Raw genomic sequence first — 18,064 nt, 5'->3', positions numbered from 1 at the left:
ACCAGCAATTTACCACTGAATAATGACAAGCAATAATGAGCCTGATGGCATTTGCTTGTACATAGTTATCTTGCACAAAATAATCCCTTTCCACTCTCAGATTTAAACTGCAAAGTTATTTAAAGTGTCATTAATAGAGTGGCTGTCACTTGCTAGCCCAGGATGTCATAGTTGTGGTCTTTCCTGCCCCAGCTCATCTCCCTATCCCCCTCTCCTGCCCCAGCTCATCTCCCTATCCCCCTCTCCTGCTCCAGGTGTGCTGGCCTTTCAGATCCTTGACCACTCCTGCCTTAGGGCCTTTGACTCTGCCCTTCTACCTTCCTGGATGCCCTTCTGCTGTCTGTAATTCCATGGAGATCCCTGTACCTCCAAGCCCAGCATTTCTTGTTTGTGGTCAGGACATCATCACCATCTCTGTTCACTGTCCCAAGATGCTGACTTCATATCCTGCTCTCTCTGGATGGCCAGCTTCTTTTGGTAATCTGACAAGAAGCAAAGACAGCCATCTTTATCACACTCAGGCAAAAAGCATCTCTCTGACGAAGACTTCATCTTACTGATCTAGTTGTGATGACCTAGATACACAAATTCAATGCATGCTGCGTGGAATTAAATAAATGCATACAAAATGTTCCCTAGCACTTACAACCTCTCCCGCTTATAATTTGCTTCACAAATTATACACACAAACACTTGATAAGTGACAGGTGCTATTCAAAGCACTTTATCTATACTAATTTATTAAGCTTGAAAATAACTGTAGCAATTGGCAATATTATCTCCCTGAATTTACAGATTAAAAATTGATACACAAAAGAGTGATAGATAGATAGATAGATAGATAGATAGATAGATAGATAGATAGATAGATTGCATTTGAACCCAACCTGTCCAGATCCTATACAATCAATGACTGAACAAGGCCACTCTATTTACAGCCTACATAGTCACCTTATTAATCTAAGACAATCCCCTCCTATTTTAACTCATTTTACTTCTGATGAGTACACTCTCTCATATATAATTTCAGATTGCCATGGAAATTGGAAGAAAAAGGAGCAGTGTGCTCGAAGAGAGAGAAAGTCTCTGGGGATCTAATTTTGATTTGGGGAGTAAAGGAAGAGCTCTCCGAAGAGCAAAGCTTGAACTGGAACCTTAAAGATGGGACGGGATGAAGCAGATGCCACCTGGGGCAGAAGATGCTCTAATAATGAGGACAGCATGCCCAATCCCCCGAGGCAGGGAAGTGACTAGTGTTCAGAGAACTGATCCAAAACCCTTGTCGTTACAGTAGAGTAAGAGGAAATGGGGGGAAGGGCTGTGTGAGCAGCTATTTCAAGGAATTTGACAGTGACAAGGGATCAAGAACCAGGAACCAGAGAGATAAAGAATGAGGAATTATTATTGGCTGGGGGATGGACAATGTTGGAGTTGTTTTGAATGTTTTAGGAGTGACTGTGTGGGGAATAAGAAACTTAGATACAGAACAGAAAAGTTTCAGCTAGAGGCTCCCCATGGGACTTAACCAGCACCTGGGGTCGTGAGCCACCAAGTTAAAGCCATCTGAATGGAGGAAGGGATTGGAACAGGGAGAAGTCAAGAGAGACAACCCTGAACTTAGGCTCCATGGGTGAAATGAAGACCGGTTGACATGGTCCTTGAGGAAAACTGGCCAGATTTATAGAATCCTGGAAGGGAGACCACAATGATGGAATAAGGATGGGAAATGACAGAAGCCCTGACCTTAATACCCAACCTGTTACTTTATCTCCAGATCCTTGCCACCTTTGCCCTCCATTGGGTGATAGAATCACAGAATCACACAGATGCTCATCTGCAGATGAGGAAACTAAGGATCAAACTGGGTGAGTTACATAGCCAGAAGCTACGTATTTGGCTGTCCTTTTCCTTTTATCCTACAAAACCACCATGTGTTCAACCATTTTAATTACTATAACAAAATACCTAAGGCAAGCTACTTTATAAAGAAAAGAGGGTTATTTTGGCTCACAGCTCAGGAGGGGCAAGTTCTAGGGCTGTATCTGTTAGTGGCCTTCTTGCTGGCAGAATCCTAATGAGGCATGGAGTATTACATGGTTATATGTGTCTCTTCTGGTCCCCTTCTCTCTCTTATGAAGCCACCAAGATTCAACCATGGGGCTCTACCATGTTGACTTTTTCTAATCCTAATCACCTCCCAGAAGCATTCCCTCTAGATACCATGGCCAGATTAAATTTCCACCCTCTTAATACCTTACAATGACAATTAAATTTCAGTATTAATTCAGAGGAGACAAATCATAGAAGACCCAAAGGTGCCAGAAAACACCACCAGTTCGGCTACAACTCACACCAATCCCTTTACTAGGTCTGGTTCAGACACCCTTGTAAAGCTAAAGAATATGGCTTCTCTTTCTTTAATACTGGAAGTGTCAGGAGGCTCTCCGGTCATTTATTTGATGGAGAGGTTGCTAAATGTTGTGGCAAATGACCACATCCATCTGGATAATAGCTCAGTGTCTTTGTCTCTTGAAGCCTCGAGCCCTCGCCAACCTCAGAGGAAAAGTTTTTCTAGCCCTGAAACCATGCTCTGCATGAATATCAGAAACAAGAAAACTACAGAATGCCAAAAGGCCCTGGAGCTGATGGGTGTCCTCTCTCAACCTTGACTCCTCTGCTAACTTGTGTGGCCTTTTGGAAATCACTTAATCTCTCTGGGGAAGCTCTGATGAGAAGGAGAAAGAAACTAATGTAAATATCGCCAAACTTGTGCACCCAGATGTAGAAGCAAATGCATCCTCAGAAGTCAGTGATGTCAGTGAATTCCTTCACTCCTCTCTCAGTGAGCTGTGGCTACATTCCTGATTACTGCTGGGTAACAACCACAAAGTCCCCATGGCATGCAACAATAAGAATTTATGTCACTCTTGCTTCTGTAGTTGAGCTGATGTAGGCTCAGCTGGCCTGGCTGGTTCCACCAAGGTCTTGGCTGGAGTGGCTGGCTTGACTCTATGAGTGTCACATGCTCTTCTAGCTCTGTAAGACCAGCCCAGGTACACGCTTCCCCTGGTGATGGCAGAGACCCAAGAGAACAGGTAGAAGAAGCGTGGGAGGTCTCCTAAGACTTAGGTTCAGAACTAGAACACTATAACTCTCACCTTATTCTGCTGGTTAAAGCAGTCCCCACTGCCAAACCCAAAGTCAAGGAGCAGGAAAGTATACATACTCCTTTCCTTTGGGGAAGAAGTGACAAAATGATGAGGGACCAAGCAAGCTCAGAGAGAAAAAGCCAGTGAGTTGCTCCCCCTGCTCTGTTTAACAGGACACTTGGACATCCACAGGGCCAGTTTCCTCACTGGCTTACCTACTGTGACCTTGCTTACATTTTGCCCCTAACTTCCCAGCTAGTGATCCTTTATCTATCAATACAGACTCCATCAACTGCAAGTCCCAACCAACAGCACCCCTCCCCCACAAAAGTTTCTCTAGCCCCATAGTTGGCCATGAGCTCTGTTCCAATCCTCTATCTTGGTGTATGGATGTCCTGTCCCTCTGGCAAGCCAGTGACTGGTTCCAAGAAGACCATGAGTAACATGTCCCTTACAGTGCCAATGGCTCTGCCACACAGCCACAGCTCAACCCACAGGGATGCTGTGTGCAAAGGGAAAGCAATGTGAGTGCTTAGGCTTCCAAAGAAGAGAAAGAATGTCATCTCTTACATAATGGCCCTATCCAGTGAAACCTGGGGGGAGATGATGTGACCCTTCCGGGTAGCTCCACTGCAGGAGAGGATGCCATGCTTTTTCACGGTGGCCCCATCACAGGCCCACTTGTGCCTCCAACGTCACATGTCCCCTTTGGATTACATAGAGAACCTCCCTTCTCCCTGAGGCCAGACCAAGCCCATGTGGTAGGGCAGGAGAGAAGATACCATAGTTTCCCTAGAAAGAATCCTGAGTCTCTAATATCAGCCACAATACCCAAGACCTACCCCTTAAAAACACTACCTCTCTCAACAATAATCCACTTAGCCACAAAGATAACTGGGGATTATGAAGGTTCCAGACCTTGATTGGGATTTTTCCAATCCATCCACAGCTGCAAATGTGTCCTTAAGTGAGAAAGTTAGATAGAAGTGAAAATGAAGCAATGTTAACTAAATTATAGCCCTAATAACATCTGGTGTATTCCAGAGTAATAGAGATCACCAAAGAAATAGAACCAACAGGATAAATAGGTAGGTAGGTAGGTAGATAGATAGATAGATAGAAAGACAGACAGACAGACAGACAAAGGAAGGGAGATTTATTATAGGAATTAGCTCTTACACCAATCATGGTGGCCAAAAAGTCTTCCATGACCTGCCATAGGAAAGCCAGTGGTATCATTCAGTTCAAGCCCAAAGGCCCAAGAAACAGAGGCACCAATGTCAGGAGAAGATGGATGTCCCAGCTCAAGAAGAGAGTGAGTTTGCCCTTTCTCTGCCTTTTTGTTCTATGCAGGCCCATAAGTGATTGGATGACATCTCTCTACCCTGGTGAGGATGGATCTTCCTTACTCAGTCTACTGATTCAAGTGCCAATCTCTTTTGAACACACCCTCAGAGACATACCCAGACACAATGTCTTCCCAGCTCTCTGGGTACCCCTTAGCCCAGTGATGTGATAAATCAGCAACATAAATTGATTTATGTGTCAACGTATGACCACCATAGCTGGCTTTAGGGTAAATATATGTGAATGAGCCTGATTCCAGCCATAATGCCCAATGGATGGGTAGCCTTCCTTCTGCTCTCTTGATCATCTTTGGCCTCCTGGATTTTTTTTCTTAGTACTGGAGATTAAACTCAGGACTTTATGCTCACTAGGCAAGTGCTCTGCCACTTGAGCCACACCCCCATTCCTTTTGCTTTTAGTTTGTTTTTCAGATAGAGTCTCCAGTTTTTGCCTACACTGGCCCCTAACCATGTTCCTTTTGTCTCTGCCTCCTGAGTAGCTGGGAATCACAGGAAAGCACTAGAACATCCAGTCTTGGATTTTTATCATCTCACTCACCCTTAGCTATCGGGCCAGGCCTGGTGGGTCTCAAGATAAACTCAGACCAATCCATATCTTCCCATCCTCTAGGGTTTCTCTCTCAAATTCCTGCCACACCATTTTCTTCACAGTCACAGCCAGCCCAGCCCTCTTCACTCCAGGCAATAGATCCTTTCCTCTTGTCCCTGCTAAGTGACTAGGGAACATTCTGCACACACTTCTCAGCAGAGGCTGCAGCAGACACTGCAAACCTATGAGCAGAATTCATTAACTCTGCAACAGGTTCCAGTGTTCACCCTCCTCAGCACTCTTGCTTTTGAGAGGCAGGCATGGGCTCTGGCAGACAAAAGAGAGAGAGAGAGTCCAGCATCCCCTACTGCCCTATGTGGCCCTGGTAGCCACCTGGAGCGCATCAAAGTGGGCTCTTGCCTTTGCAGGCACGAACTGGAGCCTTATAGGCATCCTTCAGGCCTGGCTGTACCACCTGTGCTCAGAGTACAATGTGGCCAATGTTTTTCGTGCTGCTCTGCTCTGGGAAGTGAGGACTTATGGACGGAGATTTAGAACTGACATCCCAGGTCCTAGCATCCTCTGAGTCCTGTAGCCTCCTGTTCCTGTAATTGCTTGAAGATCCATTTTTCTATACTAAGATGAGGTGTCAGAAATTCTCATAACTTAAAAGCAACAGACAGGAAACTTTCTTACAGCTTTGGCTCTGAACAGAATGAAGGTTTCAATTTCAGCCACAGAAGCAGGGCAAGGTGATTCTGACAACAATTGAGATCTAAGGAGTTTCTAATAGGTCCAGATCCCTGGGGAAAAGCACTCAAAAAGGTTGTCCCAACATGGAATTGGTTAGCTTGGAAGCGTGTGGACACTCATGGGATTCAAACTGACCCCATCACTCAACCGGAAACCTACTATTATCAAGGGTTCTTTCCCGCCTCTCCCTCAGTCACAAAAATGTCACCTGCTAACTCGCTCTTGCAGTCCCCTGCTGGTCATTGCCATTGCCCTCATTCACTTTTTTTTTTTATTATAACGTTTTTTTGGTATTGGGATTTGAACTCAGGGCCTTACGCTTGCTAGGCAGGTGCTCTACCACTTGAGCCACAACCCTCAGCCCTTTGTGCGTGGGTTATTTTAAGAGACAGTCTTGCTTTATGTGTTGACCAGAGTGGACTGTGATGCTTCTAATTGTGCTTCCCCATGCAGCCAGGATGACACACACATGCCAGTGAATCCAGCCATTGGTTGAGATGGGGTCTCAAGAACTTTTCCTCTCTGGCTGCCTTGGCCTTGAACTGCTATCTTCCAGATCTCTGCCTCTCAAGTAGCTAGGATTATAGGCTTGAGCCACCATGCCCAGTCCATACCCCTCTCATCCAAGGATCAGCAAACTACATCCCAAAGGCCAAGTCTGGCTCACTGTGTGTTTTTGCACATAAAAGTCGACTGGAAGGCAGCCATGAAGACCTGTTTACATATTGTCTGTGGCTATTTTTATGCTATAATGCCAGAGTTGACCAGCTGCAACAGAGATGGTATGGCTGAGAAAGTCGAAAATACTAGCTGGCCCTTTAAAAAAATGTCTGTGGAGCCCTGCCCTACACCAACACCACTGTAAGCTCATAGCACTCATTTCCTTCAAAATTTACCACTGTTCCCGTGGCAAGTTGGAGTTTCTAATTTCTTGCCAAATGGGTCACATCCTTTACACGTCAGCCCTCAGCTAGTTCAAGGATCACAGATTGGCAGGTCCAGGCTTCATCTAGTACCTAGTTCTTTTATGGTCCATACAGGGTCTGAATATCAAATTAGGGGCTGGATGTAGTAGTTCCTACCTGTAATCCCAGTTACTTTGGGAAGCAAAGATAGGAGGATTGAGGGCCAGGCAAAAATGCTTTAAGATCTTATCTGAAAAACAAACCAAAAGCAAAAAGAACTGGGGGTGTGGCTCATGTGGTAGAGTGTTCACCCAGCAAATGTGAGGCCCCAAGTTCGACCCTCAGTATTGCCAAAAATTAAATGTCAGACTAGTTGCCAACTTTTAAAAGTCAAGTCTACATAAATATTCCCATTTCTGAATTATCTTGAAAAACAGGGAATTCTGATAACACTTGGTCCCCAACTCCACATGGCAATGTCCAACCAGAATCCATGAGCACCTGCCTGCCATAGACAGAGCCCAAGCTTACAGTTCACCACAGACTCCACGCCTCCCAATTGTCCTACACTGGACTGCTTCACTCATGGAGACATATGAGCTTGGAAACCCCTGCCCTTGCTTCTTTCTCTACCAACGAGCCCTCTTCCTAAATTATTTCCCAATAGTTACACCAAAGGACTAAGAGTTCCCAAAGAACCCATGCTCCCTCCCACCCTCCTGAGTTTGCTCAGGCTGTTGGAAGTATTACTTCTGACCCAGGGGCTTAAACAGCAGATATTCATTTCTCACTCTTCTGAACACGGGAGTCAAAATCAGTATAACAGTAGGAGTGTTACTTCTGCAGCCTCTATCCTTGACCAGCTGTGTCTTCAGCTGGTCTTCCCTGTGTGTGTATATCTGCGGCCTAACTCCTCTTCTTAAAAGGATACCAGTTATATAGGGTTAGGGCCCACTACAATGATCTCAGAGCTCCCTTGGGACCCTGTCTCCAAAGAGAGTCCCATAGGGAGATCCTAGGGTAAAGACTTCAACAAAATAATAGTGTACAATGGTGGACACACAATTCAGTCCATAACCCTCTTTCAGGAATGTCCTTCCCTCCAAACATTCACTCACACTTTAAGAATAAAATAGAGCCCAGCCCTCCCTCAACCGTCACAGGGCTAGTGCCTTGTCCCGTGCTGCTTTCTGGTATGCACACTATCACCAGACAACCATTATCTCATGCTTTAATGATTCATATTTCCTTTTATTCCCACTGAACTTCAGGTTTCTGGGTGCTAGTCACCTTTTTTTTTCATCTCTATTCACTCACTAAATATCCATTGGGAGGTGACCATGTGCCAGGCACTATTAAAGCCAATGATGACTCAACAGGAAATAAGATAGACAAGGTCCTTCCCTATGTAGGGCTTAAATTCTAATGGGGACAGTAAGTGAGTAAATGAATCATAATGACAAGTGGCTCGGCACCATGCTTCAGTCACTGAAGAACATGCTTGTGCCAGCCAACTTCCCATTACTATGATAAAATACTTGAGATAATTAACTCATGGAGGAAATGATTTGCTTTAGCTCACAGTTTTGGAGACTTCAGTCCTGGGATGGGCAGAGTCATTGATGGGGGTGCAGATGACGATGGCAGGAACTACTTACCTTATGGCCATGAAGCAAAAGACAGTGAGGAAGGGGCTGGGGCCCCCAATCCCCTTGGGAGGCATGGCCTCAATAACCTAATGACCTCCAATAAAGCCCCCCTCGTAATGGTCCACAGTACCTCTAAATAGTGCCACCCTGGGGACCAAGACTTTAACAGGTGGACCTTCAAGGGACATTCAACATCCAAACTATAGCAGTAGTCATCCTGGAAGGATGGAAAGAAGTGGTGCACACATCTTAGGGCATAATCAAACCTGCAATCCTGTGACTCTTTCGATTCTGAGCAGCTACAGGAGTTTCTAAGTAGAATATCAAGGAATCTTTCCTTCTCTGAAAGCACACATCACTTAACAATCATGAACCTTGGTGACTTCACCCTATGTACTTTTCTTATATCATGAGACCCAAGAATGTCCCCAGGAAGAGATATAGGGACCAACACAAAGCCCACCAATGTCATCACCCATCCCACTGCCTCAAAGTCCCAGAACCAACATCTCCTTCCCAAGGACCAGACCCAGAGATGAACAATATTTTCCTAGGAACCCCTTTTGGGTAAACTTATGGGGAAATGGAGCTGGGCCAGGTGACCAGACATGAGAGGACTCTCCCTGTGTGAACAATGCTCACTTAAAGTCCATCACAGCCTACATCAGCCTATGAGAGTGATGGACCAGTTCTAGCAATTCTACAGTAATAACATGAGAAATGGTACCAGCCCCTCCAGGACACCCACTGGGCTCAAATCACAAAGCTAGTGGGAACTCAGCATGGCCACCCATATGCCCACTCCCTTCCTCTCTATTTTCCATGATTTAAAAAAAATAAGTGCTATTTAGGTACTATTGTATAAAAAATAACTGTTATAGAAATAAAAATGGATTGAAATGTAGGCAGAGAATTCATCCATGGAGCTCTGCATTGCATGTATTTATTTACAGAGAACAAACATAGAATCATTTTTGTCACATAAAAATGTGTTAAATTTATAGATTACTCTAGCAGAAACTGGCTTCAGATTCCTGAGCATCTCCTTCTAAAACACATCCTGTAGTGTTTTAAAACATTCAGTACCTTTTATAAATAGATTCCAATATGTCACACACATCAATTACCTATTGGTAGGTGGTTTATATTGTGAGTACTCTCACTGAAATCCTATGGAATGATCACACAGAGTCTGGGTTATGTCCAGATAAACCCATCATAAACTGAAAAGATCACGATGTCAAAAATGCATTTCATCACCCCACCTCCTGCACACCCACCCCAGCTGAGCCACACAGCACACCTAGAGGATCCGTTGGTTCCCTTTTGGATCACGTGGATGACTGTCCACATGTCCACTGCCCAGCACTGAGAGAGAGGATCCTCCCCAAGATCGCTAGTCTGGGAAACGATCAAAGTTCAAAATACGGTTTCTACTGTATGTACATTGCTTCCGCACCATCGTAATGCTGAAAAATCTTAAGGCAAACTTTTGCAAGTCAAGAGCTGTCTTATTTTCTATCTGATTGTTGTTGGTTAAAAAATGGTGAAATTGAGCCATTCTACATCTGGGAATTAAGAAAGAGCTTTGATGTTTGATGAACTAAAAAAAAAAAAATCATGTTAAGCAAAATGAGCCAATCTCAAAAAGCCAACATGGCATGTGCTTATTCATTTGTGGAACCCAGATTTAAAACGATGATGAGGATGGCAATGATAAAAATGGGACATGAATGTAAGATGGGGGCTGTCGGTGGTGGGGGATCAGGGAGGAGAAGGAAAGGATACTTATTATTAATGTAGGCTAATTCAAAAATAAGATAAAATTTTAAAAAATCAAATACACACAAGGACCTTTCAAAAAATAAAAAGAATGTCTTGCCACAGAGTTCCAATGACTGAAAAGTACCCTTCAGCTAGGTGCCAGTGGCTCACGCCTGTCATCCTAGCCTCTTGTAAGGCTGAGATCTGAATGATTGAACCTCAAAGCCAGCTCCAGCAAACAGTTCACGAGACCCCCATCGCCAAAATAACCAGAGCAAAGTGGACTGGAGGTGTGGCTCCAGCAGTAGAGTGCCTGCTTTGCAAGCATGAAGTCCTGAGTTCAAACCCCGGTCCCACCAAATATATATATACCCTTTAAAACACACACTCAAAGAAATCCAGTGTGATGTGTGTGTGTCATAGGCTGTGTGTGCTGTGTGGCTGTGGATTGTATGTGCTCATGTGTTTGAGGTTATGTGAGAGGTATTTGGGATTATTTGTGCGTGTGTTGTGAGTTGTGGAGGAGTGTGTGTGTTGTGGGTTGTGTGTGGTGTGGGCTATGAGTGTACTAGATTGCCTGTATATAAGACTTGGTGCATTTCCTGAGTTATGGAGGTGATTAAAGGTTACTGGAAATTGTCTGGATTGTGGGTTGTGGTCTGCAAACTGTGTTGGGGATGAGTTTTAGGTTTTGTGGGGGAGTTGTGTGCATGGGTAGGGGTTGTGTGGATGTGAATGTGTCATGAATTGTGTGTGCCATAGGCTGTGTATATGTGGCCCAGACCGTATCAACCACAGAGTGGTAGGAGGCTAAACCCCAGCTCCCTGCCCTGGCGGAGGGAATGCTGAGGTGTGAGTTCTGCACATTCCTCTGAGTGGCTCAGCAGGATTAAGCTCCATTTACCCGCCTGCCCCCACCCCCCGTGGTCACTGGCTGTGTGAGTCACTTTTTCTACTGCAACAAATATCTGAGGAAAACAACATGCATTTATTTTCGCTCACAGTTTCAGAGGTCTCATTCCATAGTCCTCGGCTCCACTGATTTTGGACAGAACATCATGGCAGCAGGAACATGTGGCAGAGGCTATCACCCCACGGACAACAGAAAGTTGAGAGGCCTAAGACAAGATACAGCCTCAAAGGACCCACCCTACAGTGGCCCACTTCCTCCAGCGAGGCCCTACCTCCTAAAGTGTCCAAAACAGCACCCAGCCAGGGACTCAGCCTTCAACAACGAGGCTGGGGGGGACACCTCATATTCAAGCCATAACCCTGACTTAATAGTAACCTGTGATTACTTCTTTTCCTTCCCTGTTCCATTTCCACATTTCCTGAACCACTTCCCAAAGTAAAGACCATTCTCACACCCATGACCTCAGGGATCTACTTCCTGGTGAACTCAACTGAGACGACAGCCTGGTGGCCAAAGGACTTCACCTTAAGGACAGTCGGCAGTCATGGGGATTGTTAGCTGAGGCACCAAGCAATTCACAATGTGTTATAAAAGGTAAGATTTGTGAGACAGACATAAGACTCTAGCAACTTTCCACAGCCCATAACTCATACCCTAGAGGTAGGTACTTACCTACTTCTTTCATGCCTGAAAGCCCCCCAGTCAAAGAAGAGTGTTTGCCCATCTGTGGAACAGAATGGCCCCACTCTCCAGAGGATCCCTGACAGTCCAGAGTTTCTAAGTGACTCACCCAAGGAGACACAGCTAGGCAGCAGCCAAACCCAAAGTGAAATCCAAGCCACCTGCTCCTCAGCCTGTTTCTGTGGGAAGTTTTTATGCTCATGCCCTCAAAAGCATACCAACCAGGATCAGGACCCTTGCCCATCTCAAAACCTGTCAGTCAGAACTGTCATTTCTGGGTGGACACTGTCATTCTGCTCAGCCTCTACTTGGAAAACAAAGACCAAAGCCACGTCCTTCCCTGGGACAGAAGCCAGGGCCCTGGTTCCTTTGTGAGTCATGCAGAGCTGGTGACTCTACTTTGCAGCAGGATCTCAGGCAATTAGGAGCCTCTGGTCCTGCCTGGCGCAGCCCTCCTGGGGAGCGTGGTTGCTGTCGGGCCCGTGTTGTCAGTCTGAGCATGATGGACAGCAAGCCTCACTAAGGTGCCTTTGAAATTTTTCTGTGTCAGTCTTGCCCTTCAGAGTGACTGAAAGAGGACAGAGCTGGAGCCCCAGGACAGCTGGGAGAACATCAGAGCAGTGGGTGCACACGTGGGAAGAAAAGGAAACTGAGCAGGACGTGAGGATGGACAGGGCCCCGCTCTGTGCTGTGGTTGGCCTGTCAGCCTCCACCCCAATGCACCTACTTCCTGGAGACCCCAGGAGGGCTGGCATTGCCAGAACATAGAGCATAAGGTACCAACCATAGATGTTCCTGTGCATTCTTGGGAGAATTACTGAATCTGTCTGTGCTTCAGTTTCCTCCCCCATAAAATAGGGCTAATGCTTATTTCATAGTATTGTTTGGAGACTTGAAGGGGAAAATGCTATGGTTTGGATGGGAAGTCCCTGAAGGCTCATGTGTTGAAGGCTTGGTCCCCAACGCAGCCATGCTGAGAGGTGGGGGCTGCGGGAAGTGATTGGATCCTGAGGTCTCTGAGCTCATCAATGGATTCATCCGTGATGGATTCATAATTTAATGGGCTATTGGGAGGTGATGGAAACAGGTGGGACCTAACTTAGGGGAGTGGGTCACTGGGGGACTATGTCTTATCCTTTGCCCCTCCCTCCACTCCTCATCCTTCCCAGTCACCATGAGGTGGCTTTGCTGTACCACATGCTCCCAGCCACCAGACAACCATGTAGTAAAACCTGTGAAACTGTGAACCTAAATAAACCTTTCTTCCTTTAAGTTGTTTTCCTTGGCTTTTTTGTCACAGTAACAGAAAGCTAACACAGAAAATATGTGTGAGAACCTAGAAATGATGGCTCACTTATATTATTAAGAATTCCTGACCTTCCTCATACAATAACTGAACATTTGAGGAGTACTCGCTGTTGGAAGGACACTGTAAATGCTGTCTTCTTTCTCCCTCAACAACCCTGAGAGGCAGACCCCACCTTCACCCCCACTTTATAGATTAGGAAACTGAGAGTGAGCAGTTACATAGTTTTTAAGAGTCTGGCACTTCAGAGGGTGGTGCCAAGGCTGGGCCACAAGCAGATTTGTTTCCAGAGCCCAAGCCCTGAAGCCTTCTGCTGTCTCTCTCACCTTGCTCAGGAAGAGCCCTTATGCATCATCAGGCTTTTGATGGCACCAATCGCTTATCTCCATTGTGTTAAGGACCTAAAGGTAGAGTCATGCTGGTGGTGGTGTATTTTATATCTCTAGCTTGAAAGCCAGATAAACAAAGCAATGATGCAACATGCAGTGGTCCTCAAAGCATGGCCCAGGCGTTAGCCATTGATGGATCAATCAACTTTGTGTTGCTGCCACAAAATGCCTGAGACAAGCCACTTACACAGAAAAGAGCTTTATTTAGCTGGTTTTGGAGACTGCAAGTTCAAATGGTTCAGCACAGGTTCAATGAAGGTGACCTCATGGCTGCCTCATTCCCCAGCAGACAGCAATGGCAGGAACATACATGGGAACAAAGAAGTGATTATGTCCCAAACCCAAGCAGAGTGGATGGGAAAGGCCAGGCTGGCTCCTTTTCTAACAACAGTATCCCAGAGCTCTGAGGGTCTCACTGAAAGATCTCATGCCCCCAATGACGTAAGGACCTCCCACAAGGCTCCGCCTCTAAAAAGTTCCACCACCTCCCAATGGCACCACCTTGAGGTCGAAGCCTTTAGCACATGAGCCTTTGAGGAGACACAACTAGACTGTACTTCCAAACCATAGCACTGGGGAAGTATTAGAAATGCAAATTCTTGGGTCCAAGTCCAAACCTAATGAACTAGAAATGGAGTTGGAGGTGCTCAAGAATTCTGGGTGCTTCTGGTGAACACACAGTTTGGCCAGCACTGCCTTAGTAGGGTGCACGTCTTCACCCTGCAGTAACATGAACCATCAGGGAAAAGTTCATTAATTAATTTTAAAAACATGACTGTCGGGACTATAGGAAGTGAAGGTAGAGGACAAGTTCACTGAGGACTGACGCATCATCTACTTACTCACTCACCATATTCATTTTGCGCTGCGCACTTTACGCCGGGCTCTTTCCAAGGAACAGCGGGATGTAGTTAAGAGGACGTGAATGTCTGGAGTTCCTACTTTCACACCTAACCATGGAACAGGGAAGGTAGCAGTGTGACGAAGAATCAAAGTTACGCTGTTGTGCTCAGAGCGAGGAATATGAAAGAAAAAGAGTCGGGAAAGCATAGTGGGGACACTGATCTCTTCTCAGAGAACCTCTGGAGGAAGTGGCCTTGGAGTCCAGGTGCTGTCTAGTGAGGCCAGTCAGGAGATGACACCTGTAACAGGCAGCATCCCTGGGAGAGGGAACGGCAGTCTGTGCAAAGACCCCGAGTGTGATGTACACAAGGACCCCTAGGGCTGAGCGGTGCTCCATTTGACGGTCTAAGGTGTGCCCCATGGTCCGTGGGGCCAGCTTTCACACTAACCCCTCCCCTCAGGGGGCCCACACCCCACGCTGGAGCCATGTCAGATTCTGAACCCACACACAGGAGCCCCAGTGATTCTAACAGCTCACAGGGGACTCATGGCCACTCCTGAGCCCAGACAGAGGCTTGACCTCACTATGTCCCAAGCCAAGCCAGAAGGTGGAGAGTTTTCCCTCCCTGTCTCCCTGCTGGACAAGTTCTGTCTAAATCCAGAGCTCCACCCCACAGGAGCCCCTAGGCCCACGCAGCCTCAGCTCCTTCTCTTCATTCGAGCTTCCAGTCGCCTTTTCTCCTGCTACTTGGAGGTCCCCTTCATTTCCCCATCTCAGACTTCTTGTCCTTGTTATAATTGACCCGACTTTCTCCGGGATTAAAGAGAAGCCGTGAGAATAGATTTCCACATCTGCTCAGTCTACTATATTTACCTTTAAATACCCCCCAGAGCAAATCAGGTGTCACTGCAATGCAGTTCCAGAGTCCCCTCAGAGCTTGGACCACTCAGGAACGAGGTCGCAGCTCACAGCATCTCACCCGCCAGGCTGCAAATCCCACAGAGGCGGGAAGCTTCTGCCTTGCAAACGAACACTCCCAGAGGCCAACACAGTCCGTAACTGATTAACAGGTACTGGGGTTTGAACTCAGGGCTTCACAGTTGCTAAGCAGGCACTCTACCACTTAAGCCTTGCCTCCAGCCCTCAATAAATATTTTTGGATGGATAATTGGGTTGTTAATCTATAATCCCTTAAAGTAGATCACATTGTTTCATATTTTTTGGTGAGAGTGAGGTTTTGAACTTAGAGTTCCATGCCTGCTACACAGGTGCACTACCACTTGAGCCACGCCTACAATCCTTTTTGCTTTAGCTACTTTTCAGATACAGTTTCATGCTTTTTTGCCCAGGCTGACCTCAGACCACAATTCTCCTACCTCTTCCTCCCACAAAGCTGGGACTACAGACACGAACAACCATACCCAGTTTGTTCTTTGAACTAGGGTTTCATTGACTTTTTGCCCAGGCTGGCCTCAAACCATGATCCTCCTGCCTGTGCCTTCCAAGTAGCTGGGTGGCATAAGCTACCTTATCCAGCCCTACATTGTTTCCTTTTTAAAGATGAGGAAACAGACTCAGACTGTTAGCTAACCCTACAAAGGTTGAACATAGAGTAAACTGCAGATCCTGAATTCAGAATTATGGTGCTGGAGACTACACACCTCACCATGCACCAGTCTCTTCAACAGCCCTAAACTTCCAGAAGGACCAGGTTTAGAGGTGAGTGTGACCAGACAGAAGCCACAGAGAACAGCAAGGTACACATTGTGTGTCATGATGATTTCAACCTTGCTTAAAAGCAAAATAAAAATGCATAGATCATAAAAAGGACCAAAAATAAAGGCAATACCACAAAAGCTCCAGGAAAAGTGGCTCAGAGTAGTCCCTACCCCACTTTGTTATTGCTTTAATTTTTATTAACAAACCTACTGCTCATAAATAAAGCAAAAATTCCTTTTTAAAGGGAAGGAATGGTGCCTTTGAATGCTTGTTACACGGTTATTTCGTTCCCTTTTACATAACCTGGGGAAGTGCTTGTTTTTATCCTCATTTTACAGGTGAGGATATCAGGCTCTGACAAGCTGAGCAGTTTGACCAAGCTATGGTTGGTAAATTCAAAGACAAGATTTAAAGATGAATTTTAACCCACTCCAAGATGATGTCTTCCAGCATTGACTGCACGTGAGAACATGAGAAGCTGTTAAAAACCCTGACATCAGGGCCACCCCAGACCAATTAAATCTGCATCCTTAGGTGTGGGACCCATGTGTCAATACTTCCAAAATGTCCCCAGCAATTACAAAGATGAGGAACCATTGCTCAAGGGCCTGTGTGTTCAACCACAGTGCTGCCCAGCTTCTCCAAGGTGGGGAGGACCTCTTTCTCTCCAACCAATGAGAAATAGAAGCAATTATTTTTAGAAATTCTCAGTACTGACAAACATTGAGCACCTGCTGAGTGCTCTGTCCATGCAGGAATTTCAGACCCTTGACCATGGGCCCAAATAAATTAATGGAAAAAGAGTTTATAGATAAAGGGTTTTCCATCTGAGTGGGGAAGAAAACTAGTATGCTGACAGCCCTGCAGCCGTGACCCAACCAGAGAGGCTTCCTGGTTGATCACATCCTAGGAAGAATGGGAAGATGTAAGATAAGCAAAAGGATATTAAGAAACAAATGGGGAACTTTCAATAAATCAAAGCCAGAGTGAATTCAAGTCAAGTGCACCTACCACTTAAAAGGTTTTGGTATGCACTCCTGTGAGCAGTGAGGTGGCACCAGGTGGCAAGCTGATGAGTGGCACAACTAAGAAAGTAGGTACAGAAGAAAAAACTGAGGTTAATGGGAGGACCAAAAGAACAGATCTGAGACTGATGCAGACCAAGGAAGTCAAGTTCAAGGTTAGGAGAAAACAAAAGCAGAGTCTAGTTGAATGTAATGACTTGTAACATTAAGGACAGCAAAACCCATAAGAAAAGGTTAGGATTACTGTTCCTCTGTCCTTACTGTGGTCAAGGTGTACTTCCCAGCCCTACCACTTGAGGTTTGGCCATGTGACTTGCTTTGGGCAGTAGAGAGAAGCAATGACTGATGAGCAAGAGCTTCCCATGACACTGTGTGCTTGGGCTTTCCCTCTTTGCTCCTGTCTTGTACCCTCTAAAGAACTTGTCTTGGGTAGTGGCCAGTCCACAGGGGATGAGACATGTGTATAACAGACCTGAGTCCCCACAGCCCCATCCAGATCAGCCAAACCACAGCCAACCTGCAGTGTTGGGGGAAGGACATAGATGTTTATTGTGGTATGCCACTGAAATTCTGAGAGTTTGTTACATAGTGTTATCACACACAAGAGCTGACTGAGACGCAGTTATTTCATTTCATCCTTGCCGTGCCTTGGGTAGGTGAGCATTGTCCCTGTCCCCATCTTATAGAGGAGGAAACTGAGTCTTAGAGAGGTTGAGTAACTTGCCTGAGAGTGGGTGGCAGATCCGGGTTTCAACCCTGGGTCGTCTTCTGAAGGAAGATGTCTGATATCACCATACTGTGCTACCTTCCTGAACCTTCAGGGCAAAAGAGCTGAGGGCTCCACCAGCAGTGGCTCCTTCCCAGGCTTTAAACAAGGTCTGAGTCACTGACTAGGTGAAATTTAAGAGCCAGAGAACAGACCTGTGGTCACAGGAACATTGTCTGAAAACTTCCCTCTCTGGAATGACAATAGGAACTTTGGGGTCACATTCTAAATAGTCAAAACTCAAAGAAGTCCTAGCATCTGCAGAGCTCTTACAGCCATTCTGCCTTCCTGGGACATGTCTGGAG

At 45.9% G+C, this 18,064-nt stretch overlaps 1 long non-coding RNA gene across 1 annotated transcript in view; it reads right to left on the bottom strand.

Moving 5' to 3' along the window:
- LOC141418478 (uncharacterized) overlaps positions 1 to 18,064 on the bottom strand; it is a 252,157-nt gene that overhangs the window by 40,202 nt on the left and 193,891 nt on the right. The window contains exon 6 of the long non-coding RNA XR_012443119.1: positions 367 to 482. This is a non-coding gene — a long non-coding RNA (uncharacterized lncRNA). The remainder of the gene's footprint in view (positions 1 to 366; positions 483 to 18,064) is intronic.

This window comes from Castor canadensis, chromosome 17 (assembly GCF_047511655.1).
Source record: "Castor canadensis chromosome 17, mCasCan1.hap1v2, whole genome shotgun sequence".
NCBI lineage: Eukaryota > Metazoa > Chordata > Mammalia > Rodentia > Castoridae > Castor > Castor canadensis.
Note: the sequence above shows the minus strand (reverse complement) of the source record. Positions and strands in the feature narration are given on the sequence as shown.